Source organism: Bos mutus, chromosome 3 (genome assembly GCF_027580195.1).
Source record: "Bos mutus isolate GX-2022 chromosome 3, NWIPB_WYAK_1.1, whole genome shotgun sequence".
Classification (NCBI taxonomy): domain Eukaryota; kingdom Metazoa; phylum Chordata; class Mammalia; order Artiodactyla; family Bovidae; genus Bos; species Bos mutus.
Genome location: NC_091619.1, coordinates 86,603,816 through 86,621,930, shown reverse-complemented (window position 1 = coordinate 86,621,930; position 18,115 = coordinate 86,603,816). Strand labels below are relative to the sequence as shown.

General features: G+C 42.5%; 1 protein-coding gene across 7 annotated transcripts in view; it reads right to left on the bottom strand.

Moving 5' to 3' along the window:
- The window catches only part of DAB1 (DAB adaptor protein 1), a 462,229-nt gene extending 450,210 nt beyond the window's left edge, over positions 1–12,019 (bottom strand). For 4 of the 7 annotated variants that reach the window (XM_070367956.1, XM_070367960.1, XM_070367961.1 and 1 more), the window contains exon 1: positions 11,155–11,285. The gene's annotated coding sequence lies outside the window, so the exon portion shown is untranslated. Of the gene's footprint in view, positions 1–11,154; positions 11,293–11,405; positions 11,640–11,768 lie in introns of those variants that run through there. The other 3 variants (XM_070367959.1, XM_070367958.1, XM_070367957.1) reach the window with 3 other exon arrangements.
- Between the last annotated feature and the right edge of the window lie 6,096 nt (positions 12,020–18,115).

The following is an 18,115-nucleotide window of genomic DNA, read 5'->3' as shown; positions in this document are numbered from 1 at the left end:
TATACTACAATAAGAATTAATTTAAACAAAAAGAATCCTGTGTTTAGTAAAGCACTCATAGCCACCAGATTTTTCTCCTCCCCTTTAGCCCCACCACCCAAAATAAGAAATTCCGTTGAGCAGGATGAAAACTAATGCATAACTAGAAAGCATAGTTTTCTTTTTAAATCTTTAAAGCATTTTAAAGATAGCATTTACAATAACAACTACAAAAATACAAAGCATCTGGAAATAAATCTAATGAAAGAGTGCATACCTTTACGAAGAAAATTATAATTTGCATGCAAATACATTAAATAAGAACTAAATAAATGAAGAATGTTTATGGGAAGAACGGGCTTTCCTTGTGGCTCACATCGTAAAGAATCTGTCTGCAATGTGGGAGACCTGGGTTCAATCCCTGGGTTGGGAAGATTCTCTGGAGAAGGAAAAGGCTACCCACTCCAGTATTCTGGCCTAGAGAATTCCATGGACTGTATAGTCCATGGGGTTGCAAAGAGTTGGACACGACTGAACAACTTCCACAATATCATAATGATGTCATTTCCCTGAATTAATCTATAAATTCAAGCAATAATTTCAATCAAATCTCAAGAAGTATTCTAATGTAAGTTTAAAAGGTAATGATAAAATGTATACATCAGCCATAAAAAGGAACAAAACAATGTCATTTGCAGCAACATGAATGGACCTAGAGACTGTCATACTGAGTGAAGTCAACAGAGAAAGACAATGCAATATCATTTATATGGGGAATCTAAGAAAAAAGCGTACAAATAAACTTTTTTACAAAACAGAAATACAGTCACAGATGCAGAAAACAAACACATGACCCTGAGGGATGGGATGGGGAGGGAGGTGGGAGGGGGGTTCAGGGCTGGGAACACATATACAGCCATGGCTGATTCATGTCAATGTAAGGCAAAACCCACAATATTGTAAAGTAATTAGCCTCCAACTAAAATAAATAAATAAATCAATAAAACACATGGTTGCCAGGGGATTATAAAGGGAGGGATAAAATGGGATATTGGACTGACATAAACGCACTACTATATATAAAATAGGTTAAGAAGAACATACTGTATAACACAGGGAAGTCTACCCAATACTCTGTAATGGCCTATATGGACAGAGAATCTGAAAAAGAAGAGTGGGCTTCTGTATACGTACAACTGATTCACTTTGCCATATACCTGAAACTAACACAACATTGTAAATCAATTATATGCCAATAAAAAACTTTAAAAGATGTACATGGAACATGAAAGGCCAACTTACTTTTGAAGAAGGACACTGTTGGGGATTTGTCCTGCCAAACACCAAGGCTTGTTATAAAGTTATAATAATAAAGAAATGCAGTTTGGGCAAAAGAGTAGACCAAATTATGCCTAGAAACTAATCCTAAATGCCAGGATGATTTTCCCCCATGTGGGAGAAAATTAGAATAAACAGAATAAATTCCCACCTCACATCACACACACACACACATACATACACCACAGATTACAGAACTTAAATGTGAAAGGCAAAACGATAAAGCTTTTAGAAGATAATAAAGGAGAATATCTTTATGACATCAAGGTTTTTAAAAAGGCTTTCTTAAACTTAAGACATAAAAAGTACCAACCATAAAAGAAGAGATTGATAAATTCAACCATATTAAAATTAAGAAGTTAGATAGCAGAAGGTTGGCAAGAATCCAACTTCTATGTGGCCTATAAATCTATTCAGCTTCCCAAAGGAATAAATTACAGTAACCTTTTTGCATTCATTGGAACTAAGTTCTAACAATACAGGCTGTGTCTCGGATTCAGCATATGGCTGGCCTATCTTTGACTTCATCCACAATTGCATTACCGGCACTCTGATCTAACTTGAGTATGTTTGAATGGTTGTGTTTTATATTTAGAACTTTTGTGAGCATGCATGTAATAAACATAACATGCCAAAATAACATGTGCTAGGACTGAAGACAAGCACCACCACATGCCATGGTCAGAGTGCACGGGCATCACCAGGCAATCACGAGGGAACAGCATCACGTGACTTCTCTTCCTTACTCTATGGGCAGTGTCTGCATCATTTATGATCATTCACACAAGTTGACTCTCATCCTGCCACCTGCTGGGATTTTTCCAGCCAAGTCAAAGACAGAAAATCCTAGGGGTGGATTTATAGCTATAATCAACATTGAACCCTATGGGAAAAGCTAATCTACTATCTTTTATAAAACCACGATCGAGTGCAAAAAGCCTCTCCCAGGGAACCTGTAAGTCTCCCACTTCCTTTTCCCTTCCATTCTTTCTACCATACATCCTTCAGCAATATTCTAACATTTGCTGTACATGTTGACATGTACATGACAGTAATATATGAATATAGGCTAGGATAATAAAGAAGGAAAATGTCACCCAAATATGATATATGTTTCAGGTAATGTGAGCTTTTTCAAGAGGAAGTCCCTCACTTTTATCAAGAAGGATGTTTCATTGGCATGATGGTGCCTAATAATAAAACTTTGTTACTGAAAATAAGTTACTTCTCGGAGAACCTTATAAACCTTCAAAGTATCCAGTGTCCAGATACTGAACACTCATTTAGTGTTAACTTATAAATGTCCTTTTTTGATTGAAAACATTTCTAGTTATCATTGTTCCTATAATGAAAGCAGATAGTTTTACCGAGTCAGCTCTTTTCATAGGACAAATCTGAATAAGTTTTTACTGTTAATGATTCCAAAAGCTGTTAAGAAAACAGAGATAACTTTCAGTAGTTGATTATTACTATTTATTTCCAAATTCAGATTACAAAACAAAGAACTTCCACCAAAAAAAAAATGTGTTTTCAAGATCATTGATCATAAAGAATTTCAATACAGTTTTGTCAATGGAAAACAATTTACCCCAAACTTTTTATCCCCACGAGCTTCATGAACCACATGACAATACACACATTCAATTCAACGTAAACTTACTGAGCATCTACTACATTCCAGGCACAGCTGTTAAAAGGAGAAGCTATATTTCTTCCCCCTAAAGAGTTTATAAATGTCCTTTGCTGGACATTTATTGGACAAAGTACTATCTCTGTAGTGACTAGCTAGAAACTGGATTGTAATTCAATGTAATTCTTTTTAAGTCTGTCCTTTTGAAAAGCACATTTGAAAGAATTATATGGAATGATAAATACCAAATGTGGAATAGTGGTTACTTCCGGCATGGGAAATAGATGGGGAAACAGTGGAAACAGTGTCAGGCTTTATTTTTCTGGGCTCCAAAATCACTACAGATGGTGACTGCAGCCATGAAATTAAAAGACGCTTACTCCTTGGAAGGAAAGTTATGACCAACCTAGACAGCATATTCAAAAGCAGAGACATTACTTTGCCAACAAAGGTTCATCTAGTCAAGGCTATGGTTTTTCCTGTGGTCATGTATGGATGTGAGAGTTGGACTGTGAAGAAGGCTGAGCGCCAAAGAATTGATGCTTTTGAACTGTGGTGTTGGAGAAGACTCTTGAGAGTCCCTTGGACTGCAAGGAGATCCAACCAGTCCATTCTAAAGGAGATCAGCCCTTTGTGTTCTTTGGAAAGAATGATGCTAAAGCTGAAACTCTAGTACTTTGGCCACCTCATGCGAAGAGTTGACTCATTGGAAAAGACTCTGATGCTGGGAGGGACTGAGGGCAGGAGGAAAAGGGGACGACAGAGGATGAGATGGCTGGATGGCATCACTGACTCGATGGACATGAGTCTGAGTGAACTCCGGGAGTTGGTGATAGACAGGGAGGCCTGGCGTGCTGCGATTCATGGGGTCGCAAAGAGTCGGACACGACTGAGCGACTGATCTGATCTGATCTGGCAGGAGGGAAGAAGATCTGATGGGCGAGAGGTTACTAAAAGGCCTCAACTACATTTACATGGCTCACTTTCTGAAGCTGAGTGGTAGGGACAGAGTTTTCTACTGCCAGTTATTTATATATTTTCATGTCTTAAATATACTATATTTCAAACAAAACATTACTTCCTTGATCAAATTAACTGTTCTGCTTAAATATCATACGTGCTTAGCCACAAATCTTTTCTACAATCTATCTCATGAGACACTGAGAGAGGCTCCTGGAAATCAAAGATTCTACAGCAAATAAGTCTGGAAAATTCTTAATGAAGTACCTGAGTTTCTCTACTATAGGGAATCTTTGAAGCTTTACTATGTCAGTAAATACTGTGTCTTACCAAGAGTACAATATAGAATTCAGTGCTTTCCAAATATTTTTGAGCATGGCCTGTTTTTCCCTGTAAACACTTTTCTTTGAAATACTCATCACCATCCTGGTAGACAGTGCCCCAGAACCAGGTTTGGAAAATGCTCTACAGAATAATCCATGTCTGCCACATATGCTGCATGAGAGCCACTCTCAGCAGGATGCCTATCCCCAAACCAGTGACGAAGCTTCCTGCCCACCTGTCTTTGCCTGTTCAGTTCTTTCAATCTGGAATGCCTTCAACTCCCCAGAAGCTCCTGGTCAACCTTCAGCTTCCTGCTGAAATGAAATTCGCTCTTCTGTGAAGCCTTAACTATCCTTCCCTTTCTCCAGGTAGAAATAATTTCTCCTCTTGAAGCTTCCAGTGCTGCTGTATGGATATTCTCTGCACCACACCTCATGCTGTATCAGCTACTGATGCATGCATGAGGCCAGGTGCCCAGATGGCAGAGACTGCATCTCTGGATCTTGGAACTGTCCACAGTGTCTAACACTCAGCCAAAGCCAGGTACCAAGTAGGTACTAGTAAGATGTGTTGAATGGACAGAGGGGTGACGTCCATATCAGGACATGAATGGCCTCAATTTCCCAGATACTCCTCATGCATATTTATCATTTTCAGCTGTTATGGTTGATTATGACACTAACAAGAACAGGAACAAATAGACATAAAGAATGAAAAGGAGACAAAGACTGGGATAAACATAAAGAGAGTCAAAGGAAAAGAAAAAGATGCTTAACTGATGAAGAGTAGGTGAATGGATAGATCAAATTGAGGAACAGACCAACAGAGAAGTCAGAAATTGGTACGAGGCTCACAGCTGATGCAAAGCACTGGTAATGTCCCAAGACTCACTCTAGGAGGTCAACACAGCTGACTTGGATTCACTCTGAACGTCATACCTGTCTGCTACATTACCTCCTCTAACTTTATCCCCTAAGCCAAACCACCCATCTTTGCTACCACAAACTTTTACCATTGTAAGCTGTGAGTTCTTCACTTCAGTACCATTTTATTTCTATTGCCTGTTCTCTATGAGAATCCCTCACTGGGATTAGATATCAGTTATATGTCAAGTTAAAATAAAATAATAATAATAAAAGCAAGTTGGCAATTTCTTTCCAATAGAATATGTTGCATACTTCATGAAATAGAAGCCAGAGGAGTTTTACGATTCCCAAATCAAAGTCTCCCCATTATCTAGACTCAAACAAAAATACAAAGAGTATCTCACAGCGAAAGAAACCTGATCATTTGCTTTTCAAACTAAGTCCAGATACACATCTCATAGATTGAGTTCTGTGCTAGTTTTTCATGAATATAACCCCAGAGGAGGGATTTTCTTTTTCTCACTGGACACATTTTTTCAGTACAGAACATCTGGCAGGCTTCTGCTCTTTGCTGGTAACACCCACGCATTTGCCCTCTCTTTCTGCTTCAGTTCTATTAATATTTCAGGAAACAACTCTATCCTGGTATAGGAGACAGTCTGGTCTAGAAGAAGGAGCACTGAACAAAGCATGCTGGGTTCTGACAGTGCCTCTCAGCTACGCAGTTTTGTATCACCCCAAGTCTGAATTGGTTTCCAATCTGTAGATTGGGAAGAACTGACTACTCTAAGAGTTCAATCTATCCACAGTTGTTTTATTTCCTTGAAAATAACTGCTGACTAGGACATGGAAGCAACCTAGAAGTCCATCAACAGATGAATGGATAAGGAAGTTGTGGTATGTACACACAATGGAGTATCACTCAGCTATAAAAAGGAACACATTTGAGTCAGTTCAAATGAGATGGATGATCCTAAAGGCTATTACAGAGAGAAGTAAGTCAGAAAGAAAAAAACAAATACCGTATATTAACACACACATATATATATGAAATCTCGACTGATGGTACCGACGATCCTATGTGCAGGGCAGCAAAGGAGACACAGATATAAAGAAGAGACTTTTGGACTCAGTGGGCAAAGAAGAGGGTTGGATGATTGAGAGAATAGCACTGAAATATACACACTACCATATGTAAAATAGATAACCAGTGCAAGTTTGACATATGAAACAGGGCACTCAGAGCTGGTGCTCCCTGACAACCTGCTAGGGGGAGGGGGATTCAGAATGAAGGGGACACAAGTATGCCTGTGACGGATCCACACTGAGGTATGGGGAAAACCACCACAATACTGTAGAGTAACTATCCTCAAAATAAGTTTTTTTTTTTAAAGGAAAATAACTGCTGAAAAGTGCAATGAAATGGGGGTATTTTAGCATTATGAAAATCTCTCCATCCCCTTCACAAAGAGGGAAAATGTTGGAGAAAACATTTCCAATAAGCTACACAGAACAAAACCTTTGCCTGAAATCCTTAAATATCGCTCTTCCTCTCTACCTCTGGTTAGCAAGAAAAAAAAACAAAACAGTCCAAATACTCTAAGGATATTTAAGTCTTAGAATATCAGTGACAAACAGAAAACTTATTATCGAGGGAAAGAATTTTTCTTTCCTCTGAAGGATAACGTTAACAGTTAAATAACATCACCCACTGGGTACTCTTCTAAGCATCTAGTGTTATATTCCTATAATCCTCACAACAATCTTATGTGGCAGGTAGTTATCTTATTATAAAGGTAACTGAAGCACAGAGAAGTTTGATAAGCTGGTCAAGGCCACGCAGCCGCAGAGCTAGGGGAACTGATGTCTGAACCTAGCACCTAAGTCCAGACTTCTAACGATCTGTTATACCTTCTCTTAATTTTGAGAATCTCCGCTTATCTCCTCTGGTAACCAACAACAGCACTAATGCAATCTCTGCACATCCAGTTACTGAATATGCTAACCCAGGAGATGTATGTGAACCAATACCTATCACAATGTCAGAAGTGTTCAAAATGTCCACCATCAGCCTAATGCCCTGTTGGCAGCAGAAAAACACCCTGTAGTTTACTCCTACAGGAAGTCTAACTATTCCATTAAAATTAACAGTAACTGTGCTGTATTCAGTACTGTCCAATTCTTTGCGACCCCATGGACTGCAGCCCACAAGGTTCCTCTGTCCATGGAAATTTCCAGACAGGAATACTGGAGTGGGTTGCCATTTCCTACTCCAAGGGATCTTCCAAATCCAGGGACTGAACCCAGTTCCTTGTGTCTCCTGCACTGGCAAGTGAATTCTTTACCACTGCGCCTCCTGAAGAGCCACCTTTTCCATTATTCCCCATTAAATGGGACAGCCACTTTGGGAGAGAGCTGAGATCACCTCCACACTCAGAAACAACATGACACAGTCAGGACTGAATGCTTGGATTTAAATTGTATTAGTTGCTGTGTGACCTTGGGCCAGTTACCAACTCTCTCTGTGCCCAGCTCTCTGAATTATCACTTTCAGTATCAATCAAATATGAGTATTTGCTTCCTAAGGTTAGTGAAGGATTAAATAAATGAATGCCAAATGCTTAAGACAGTATCTGGTTCTTGGTAAAAGCTCCACAAAGGTTAATTTTTCCTGTTTTTATTAAAGAGGTGATTTGCCAATCCAGTACCTGGATTCCATCCTGCCCTTTCAATTCCAAATACGATCCTCTCTCCTTAGCAGAACTCCATGCTATTACTAAAATTTCCCATTCTCCTAAAATCCTGCTACATGCCAAAGCGCCCCATGAGACATTTTTCCCCATAGAATTGCTCGCAGGCCTACGAAGTAGAGAATATTGTCCCTGTTGTGCAAATGATGAAACCGAGCTTCTGAGAGGTCAAGTGATTCATTCTCAATCACTTAACTCAACCAGTGAACATTTTTTGTTAGCCCTGAGTAACACTTAAAGTTCCTGACAACTGCCTTCAATTTATGCAATTTTGTAAAGTGCCAGTTAAAAGATATAAACTGTGATTTTCTTGCTTTGTTAGCTTTATCAGCTTGAGAGAAGGATTAAACCCCAGCAAAAACAAAATGTTTGACTTAAGTGAATTATCAAAAATAATGCAGCCTCAATTAAGATTCTTCCCCTGCCTTCAGGGTGGCTCCAGGCACCAGAAATCCACCAAAGGTAATTTTTAAGAGGGTACTATCAGGGACGAAGCCAGACACTCACCATTTAAGAAACATGTCTTAAGAGGGCAGAGGGGAGCAGAAGCAGTGGATTCCTCTCTGGCTTTAGGAGAAAATGAACAATAAGTGATAGCATCTCCTCCCTGCAGCCTCACACAATGGTCTGTCTTGCAAATGAAACATACTGAGAAACAGCTTGTGAGATGAGCTTCATCAACAATAAGTAATTTTTATTCAGATTTTATTGTTGAATACAATGAACATGATTAAATGTTCCAGATATGCCTGTTTAGGCTTTAAGTAAACCACCACCCGAAAGAGAAAACAAAACAAAAATCACTAAAAATTATCTTCTAAATCTGCTTTAGGAAGATATTTAATTGTCAGCTTGATGTGTAGAAAGAACTGAATCCCCACTTGATAGCCGGCGCTTCCCAAGAAGATGGTAACAACGCGTTTGTACTCCCCAACTCGGCCTCTTCTCCAATCCCTGCAGATCAGATCCTCCCAGCGTCGCCAAATAGTTACAATGTCTGTCTTTCAAATCACCGCATTTTGAACTTCCTAAACCTTTAAGAGGGCCTCTGTGTATGGAAAAGAACAATAGCGCTTCAAAACCCATTTCTGCGAGTTCTTCAATACTCCATTCATGAATGCTGGGGTTTCAATCAAGGACATCAGCAGACAAATTCTGATTGCTTAGAAGTTGACTTTTTTATACAGCTTTGATTAGATCTCTCTTCTCAATGGGAAATCAAGAAAATCTTTGATCCCTTTCAGATTCCAGAATTGTCACCAAGCCTTGTCGGGATAGTGGTTGAAGGAGATGGGGGTAGTGAGGGTTGGGGAGAAGCTGCGAAGCTTCCCTTTTCCGTTCAACCTCTCCACCTCCCCCTCCTCCTTTATCTTGCCTGTGCAATTCAGGGTTCTATCCAGAATCACTCATCGTTGAGATAATAAAAACAATGAGTGCTAATTCAGGGGGTGGGGATGGTTTATAATTCTATGGATTTCCCGAAGACCTATAATTGGCACATAAACGTACGAACGTGAACCGGATAATTAGGGGGTTCTGAACGCAAGCCACCTTTAATTTATATGATTAGTCGAAAACATGTTAAGTGTGATAAAGTTTCAGTAGAACCCCCACAAGGCCTTTATTCAAAACCATCAACATTTTGAAAGTGCGTTGAACGGGCCAGCGGGAGGGGAGCAGGAGGGAGTAAGAACCGATAGCAGTGGATCCTTGCTCCAGCCCCCGCCGCGTTAGGAGCTGCATTGTAGCATCTTTCTCGGAGGACTCGCCCGTCAGCCCAGCTCCGGGCAGCGAAACACGCACTCGCTTCCACAGCTTCTCCACTCGCTCTTCTTTCTAAACGAACTAAAAGCCCAGGTGTGTCCTAGCCTCCAAACGCACACGCAGACGCCGACCCACGCCGGCGCACACCCCACCCGCCGAGACCCGCGCCCGGGCGCAGGGAAGCCCGCGCAACCGCGCTCTTCACTCCACCCGCCGCCGCCGAAATCCAGACCGCGATCGCCCGGCGCCCCGCGCCTCCCCACCCCCACGTCATTCCTCCAGATTCTCTCAGCCCAGGCGGAAGTGCCCAGGCAGACCCCCAACAATGAGGACTTGTGTGCTGCCGTTGGGGGTGGAGGGTAGTTTACGTGGAGTGAAACATCGGGTCCGGCAGGGAGCAACGCAGGAGCAAAGTGGCATCAACCTCAGGCAACCTTCCCCGGTGCCCCCCTCGTCCCGTCCACCAGTACTTATATTTTTTAAAAAGTGCTTTAAAAAGTGCACAGAATACACGCGCCCTCCCACCAGGGGTCACAATAATACTTCGCGGGACTAGCCAGCGTGCGGCGGACAGTCCCGGCTGCAGCTACCAGTGTTTTGAAATTGACTTAGGATATTCAGCCTTCAGCTCCTTTCCGACGACGCCAAGACTCAACCTCCCCCATCCTAGACTCCCTGACTCCAGGCTCTCCCGGCGGTTGAGTTCTCCTTTCAGGGCTCCTTTATGAGCCGAACCACGCGGATTTTAAAGTTTACCCGATGAGGGGGTGGGGCGGGGGTAGGCTGAGCTCAGCGGCCGAAACAGAGCGTCGAGTCTGGAGCAGAGAGAAGCAAGAGGGGCGAGTGGGGAAGAGAGAGGAGGGCGGGGGGCTGGGGAGTGGAACGGAGAGGGCGGCAGCAAAGAACCGAGTCTATGGGGTCTCGGGAAGAGATGGGTTCCGAGGATACGCGGGGTACAGCTCCGATGATGTTTGCAAAAGGGTAGGGGTTGCTAGGATAGATCTGGTTTTTCCACAGGTCGTAGCGGAACCGCAGCGCAGCCAAAGAGTAGGGAAGTGAAAACCGGGTGGCTGAGCATGGAAGAGGGTCCGGACCTGGGGGCGCTGGCAGAGCGGCTGGGGAAGGGCTCGTAAGTACCGGCTAGGTTTTGGAACGGGAGAAGGAAGGCTCGTGGATGGCTGGAGCCGGGGACGCAGGAGGGAGGAGGGCGCAAGGGATCCAGTAGAGAGACAAGTGCATTAGATGAGCAAGACTGGAAAGAGAACTGAGCGTGGTCAGAAGTGACACTGGGGATGGTAAGGGGAGACCCAGAAGGAAGGAGCAGAGTCGCCTTTCCCCCAGCAAGTGGAGGAAGAGGAAAGAGAACTGCAGTCTCTATCCCCTCCGCACTTATAGCCAAACTCCCCAGAGGGGCGCCCCTGGAGCCCTCCTCCGCGCCCGGGAGCCCCAGAGGAGCCTCCCGGGCATCCAGGCGCCGCGTCCCCGCCTGACACCTCTCGGTGCTGAACTCCGTGGCGGCCGCTAGCCTCCCGCCGTGCCTCACCTCTGCTCGCCGAAAGCATCCTCCTCCGCAGCCGCAGCCGCCCAGGAAGCGGCTCCCCATGCCCGGCGGGCGGCGGCACTCAGGCGCGCTCTCCAGCCCGGGGAAGCCCGGGCGAGCGCCGAACTGGGTCCATCCTCCCGGGGAGCCACGGGCCCCGCGTCAGAGCAGGGGGAGGAGACCGCCCCGCGCGCAGACCCGCCTCCTCCCGCGCCCCCGCCCCGCCAGCCCCGCGCCCGCCAAGCGCCGCTCACCTGCCCGCTCCCCGGACGCCGTCGCCGCCGCCTGCCTGCCCGCCGCGCGCCCTGGCCTCACGGGCTCCGGCTCCCGCTCCCTCCCGGGTGTTTCTGTGCGCCGCCCGAGCGCGCTCCGAAAGCTTAGCGGAGTGGTGACGAGGAGGAGGAAGAGCGAGCGAGCGGGGGCGCCGCGGTTCGCAGTCGAGCCTCTGGAGCCCTGGCGCTCACTCCCCATCCCGGCGTAGAAGGGGGAGAGCTGAGCCCAGAGCGCTGGGTCCCCGCCCCGGCTACGTGGGCGGAGAAGGGGAGTGAGGGCGAGATGGGGTAAAAGCCACTAGACTCGGGTTTTTCCACAGAGTATCCACTGTTTTTGCCACTCACCATCGCCACCGGCCGCCTCCGCCTGGCCTCCCTCATTTAGTCGACTCTTAACATCCCAGGCCTCTAAACCCGCGCAGACCCAAATTGAAAAGAGCGCCGCTGCTCAAAAGTACAGGGCAGGTCCGGGGCAGGCGTGTGGCCCCAACTCCCCTTCGCAGGAGGGGGCGCTAGTTCCCAGCGGCCAACCCTCGTCTGTGTGCCCCTGTCTTCATTGAGGCTTCCCAGCAAAGTTGGGCGAGGGAGAGGGAGGAGGCACGCATCTGTCACGCTTTCGTGAGTCCCAGGGAGAGACTCAGGGCCCAGTTAACACCCAGTGCTTCCCCTTGCCTTCTTCCTGGCAACTCTGGTTTTCGGAATGCCCTGTGGTAAACAATCCCCAGATTAGAACAGGCGCAGGAGAAGGCCCAGGCAGGATGTAATCAGTGGCTCCCTACTTCTGGCCCTAGCTTACCCAGATCCGCCAAACTTTAGAAAATAGTGTGTCCGTCAGAAAATAAATTCTTCAACCCTGAGACTGGATTTAACTCCAGTGAATGCCTGTTTGCACACCCATCTTCAGAGTCCTGAATGCCAGGTGTGAAAGGAAAAAAAAAAAAAAATCGAGTCCAGTCCTGCGCTGTTGGAGCAGGGAAAGAAAAGAAGATACTGGCCACAGTTCTTTAAAGTTTATTTTTACTCTTTTTAAGGGCCACACTCCTGTCCTCCAGCTGGGTAATAATGAAGCCAATGTGGCTGATTTGGGTTTTGCATCCCCCCTCCCATAGTTTCCATCACTCATCCATGAAAATTTAATGAAGCATTTAAGGTTATTACTTCCAGAGTCAATGGGCTAAAAATATTTAGCCTAATGCAGTCCTTGCAGAGCCAGTAGGTCCATGGCTGATACATACAAAGTCATCGAGAGACCCTCCCTGCCTCCACAAAATTCACGACCCATTAAACTTATTCCATAATAACAGCTTCTGTACAAATGGAGGCCCCTGCAAACAGAGGCTGTCATGCACCTCCTGAAAAGATAGCAATTTACATGGAGACAGGAAAAAAGTGTGAGGTCACTGGCAGGATGCAATCTTGGGAGAAAAGTTGGAAGAGAACTCCCAACAAGGTGGGAGGGAGGTCCCACCAGTGGGTGGTGGGTACAATTCTTTCTATTTACTTCTGGGTATGACTAGCCAGCCTAATGGTGGGGCCCAGAGAAAGTGGCTCAAGTCTCTCCAACTTTTCTAAAGTTCTAGAAAGTGGCTAGAATTATTACAGAACACTTAAGATACATCAGTAGGAAGTTCAGGCTCACCAGAGAACTCTGTTAATAAAACACTTGAGTTTTCTCTTCCATACAGACAGACCTCCAGAGTCTGAACTCAATAGGAAGAAAACCAGGGGACATTGACAAATTTCCCAAGACCTCATTGAAATAGGGAAAGGGGGTGTAGGAAACCATCATGCACTTCAAACAACTGGGACAAATGTCAAACCTTAGGTGAGTGAACATAGGTGTAACTTCATCGACTCTCCCCAAAGCACTGAAGTTTCTCAATGCTTGAGACAGCTGTGAAACAGCAGAACTATTTACATACATTTTAAGGCCTTGCCTTTGAGAGCTGTGGACTTCACCCCTCTTCCATCTGGTTCTATTTTCAAATGAGGTTATGATTACAGACTTTGGGATAATACCTGACACTGAGTGGTGGAGTGATAAAAATGGAAGGCACTCTTGTAAAACTCTCTTTTCAGCCTTGGAGAATGTCCACCAGGGAAACTCAGAAAATTCCTTTTAAATCTAACAGGGGCAACAAGCTACAGCTGTTCCCAGCTCCAGGCTGAAGGAAAGTTATACAGATTCTGATGGCAAACAAGCTGTCCACCAAACACCTAATAGTCTTCAAGGTTAAACCAAATCACATCTTAAAGTACCATTTTAAGTTTTTATTCCAAACGTGTCAAGAAACAACTCACATAAATATTAGGGTATTTCTTTAATTCTCTTTTAAATAACAATATAGTTTATATTATGTGTGGCATAAAAAACAATAAACATTCTTTTATCATCTACCGTGATAAATAGCAAAGTAATAAGAACAGCAAAGATGTATGCATTGCTTATTATATTCCAGGATTCCAGGCAGCATTCTGGGTGCTCTCCATTCATTAGTGCATTTAACCTTCATGACAGTCCAGGTAGTGAAGTACTCCTCTTGTGTGTACTGTATCCTGAGTCATCTTTGATAAGTTACTTACCTCTCTGAGCTTCAAAAGTCTCAGTTCTACAGCAGTGATACCTGCTTCAGGACATTGTGCAAGCTTTAAATGGAAAAATATATTGAACATGGCTAGCACTGAATAAGTCACTCAGTAAACATTGATTCTCATTCCAGAACAATTCCAAAATAGTTCACTTTAAATCAACTAGCATTTGGAGAGTCCATGTTATATATCAGGCATTGTGGGAGGCATTGGAAATAATGATGATAAATCAGAAACATATTCTGCCTTTACAGAGCCCTGAGTCAACTGAATAAAAAACATGGGCATGAGTAGCATGCATATGGACAGAAAGGAGTTTTATTGAACTTCACGTAATTCATCCCTATGCACATGATTCTTCAGACACCCAGAGGGGCAGCCTATAGAAGTACTGTTTGAGACTGATCTGCAATTGAAGGCAAAATCAAATGTCCGAAATAATAAATCCAATCAGCAATAATCACTCCTCCAAAGAAAGAGATAAAAAGTAGTTCATTTTGTGTATTATACATTATTTAAAATTCTGTTTATTCCTACAATCATTTCAAATATACCTCTCATTGGATGAAGTATAATAAAATGAATTTGTGCTGTAAGCTCTAAGGGTTTGAAACACAAATTATTCCATGGCCACTGTTTATTAAATAGTTTGTAATGCTTACACATGCCAGGAATATGCTAATATTTCTCTACACATAAAACTCTCAAATTAATAAAATTTTGAATAACATTCAGTAGGAGCACTTCTACCAGGCTTATTAGAAATATCATGTGTTCAAAGTATGCTAACACATAGAATGCACAAAATTTTCAAAGCTTAATACCAAAGGTATATAAGCTTCTCATCCTTTTCATTTAAACTCACGTTCACACTCAGATTTTATTCATTTTTTCAAAAAATATTTGCTGATTGCTTACTTTATACTAGGCACATTGGGCATTGGCTGATAAAGAAAACAAAAAGAAAAAAAAAACTTGCTCTTAAACAACTTATAGGCTCATGAAAGAAATGCACCATTGTATTGCATCACAATAAATGCTATCTAGTGATAATGCTAAGTATGGGATGCTAGGTAAGCATCAAATCTGGGCATTTAACCCAGAACAGGATGCTGAGATTTCATGAAGGAAGTGATATCATCTTGAAAGAAAACTGAATAAGCATGTGAAGCAAGGAAAGGTATTTCAGACAAAGAAAAGAGAATATACAAAACCATAGCAGAGATTGTTCTCTGGTTGTGGCTATAATTGACTCTAGGGCTTCCCAGGTGGTGCTCACAGTAAAGAATTTGCCAAGGCAGGAGAAGCAAGACCTGAGTTCTATCCCTAGGTTGAGAAGATGCCCTGGAGTAGGAAAAGGCAACCCACTCCAGTATTCTTGCCTGGACAATTCCATGGACAGAAGAGCCTGGGGGGGCCACAGTCCACAGGGTTGTAAAGAGTAGGGCGCACATGTGCACACAAACACACACACATATATTTGACTCCAGAGAAGCAACGTAGACTGCAAAGGGTCTTGTTTGCCATGTTCAGGACTTTGGAATTTCGTGTGAAAATAAAGAGGTCCAGGTTTTGTTTTGTTTTTTGTTTTTAAGCAGAAAAGAAAGTATTTTGTAAAATCTTTCATTAACCATACCTCAGATACTGTTCTTGTATGTTCTAGACATACAAGTAAAACATTCAAAACCAATGAAAAAAATGTTCTGTATGACTTCATCAAAACAGAAGTTCCCTTCTTTCATGATACTAGCCTTGCTTGATTCCAGGGAAAGATTGTGTGGCAATATTACTAAACTTGACTTTGGTTTGCAGTCGCTATAAATAGCACTCCTTTTATTTTTCCAAGGAGGGGGTGGAGAAGAGTAGCAACACTGCAATTGTATTTATGCCACCAATCTGCTCTTTTTAGCTAAATGCACAGTAGAAACAACAAGGAGAGCTAAAGTGATTGTCGAAAGTCTCTTAAGTTCCAATACAAACCCCCAATTTTTTCACTCATAAAGTAGAGCTTAAGGTGATATTAGTGCTTGAAACAGAAGTAGACTGAATGCTATAAGAAAAATGATTGAGTCTCTGATGCCTAGAGAGTATCAGAGGCAGAGAATATGCCCACCATATGATACAGCTGCCATGTATTTTGTGGCTACTGTGTTAAAGATATGACAAATATTTGTTGTTTGTCTCTTTGGGGCCATTCCTCTTTCTTCTCCTGGGAGACCATTCCCCTACCCAATATTATTTTTTTCTATTTAGTTATAGGAGAGCTGACTCTACCTGTAGCTCGAGGGATGGACAGGTGCCACACATTTCTTGGCCACAATTCAGGGATGGTCAAATGGGTGACCTCTTTACTTGTGACAGAGCAACTAGGAAGAATGTTTTCTCTCCACCGTTGGACTGGACACTGGAAAGTCTGTAGCCGCAGAAACCCATTTCATAAGAGAAGCCTTTGGAGAATGAAACTGCACCAGAAGAATACAGGAGTAAAAGATGGGAAAATAGAGCTTTATGAGGGCATTGTTGAAGGGCTTTGGTTTAGTCATGCCTCAGCCCAACTAACACATCCCCCTCCAGATTTTTCAGTTATATGAGCCAAAATATTCCCTCTATTACTTAGGCCAGTTTGAGTTGTTTTTTTTTCGTTTATTTTTCACTTTTGAGCCAAAGAATAATTTCTAATATACCAAGAACTTAATTATGAACTTTCTAAGTTATCCTTTTTAATATCAATAATAAAAGAACCCCTAAAAACTATCTGTGCATATTTACACCTGACCTTCTTCTAAGAAGAACATGAACTCACATTCTATAGGTCAGAAATAAACTCAGAGAGGATAAATACCTTATCCAAAGTTATACAGCCAGTCAGACAGCTGGAAAACGAAAAAAAGTAGATGCCATTTATGACAGCACCTCACAAAATACTTAGGAGTAGATTGAATAAAAGTTGCACAAGTTTTCTCCACCAAAACTTACAAAATGTTGATGAAAACAATTACAGGCGACCCAAATACATGGAGCGGCACGCCACGCTCACGATTTGGGAAGCTCAGTGTTGATGTCAACTTTTCCCCAAGTTGAACTGTAAACTTAGCACAATTGCAATAGAAATCTCAGCATATTTTTTCAAGAAATTGATTAATACTAAAATGTATATGGAAATGCAAAGGGACTTACAATAACTATAATAATCTAATAAAGAAGAGCAAAATTAGAGAGCTTATTCTATCTGACTTCAAGACTTACTATAAAGCTATGATAGTCAAAACAGTATGATACTGGCATTAAGGTTAGATAAGTTGATCAGTGGAACAGAATAGAGAATCAGAAATAAACCAACATATAGGCCATCAATTGACTTTTTTTTTATATATACAAAGGTGCGACTGTTACTCATTAAGGAAAGAAAAGTCTTTAAAACATGGTATTAGAACAACTGTTTAAACATATGGGGAAAAAATTAACCTCGAAACCCTCCTCATACCATACATAGACCAAAATATAATTGCTAAAATGGTAAAAGTTCTAAAGGAGAACATTACAGAGTATCATCATGATGTGGAGGGATGCACAGATTTCCTAGAGAGGATAGAAAATCACTGAACATAAATGAAAAAAAAATCAATTGAACCTTATCAAAGTTTAAAACATGTGCTGATCAAAAGACAACATTTAAGAAAATGAATGGTAAACTATAAACCTGGAGAAAATATTCACAAAACATATATCTGACAAAGGACTTAAATCCAGAAAATATGACTATTCTTATTTAGCAGTAAAAAGACAGCCTAGTTAAAATGAACAGAATACTTGAACAGACACTTTACAGACTGAGATAAACTGAATAGCCAATAGGCATATGTAAAGACGCATGAGGAGAAGGGGACAATATAAGATGAGATGGTTGGATTGCATCACTGATTGGATGGACATGAGTTTGAGTAAGCTCCAGGAATGGGTGATAGACAGGGAAGCCTGACATGCTGCAGTCCATGGGGTCACAAAGAGTCAGACATGACTGAGCGACTGAACTGAACAGAAAGATGTACATCATTAATCATAAGGAATGGTATCACAATTTTGAAAAACTGCCTGGCACTTTT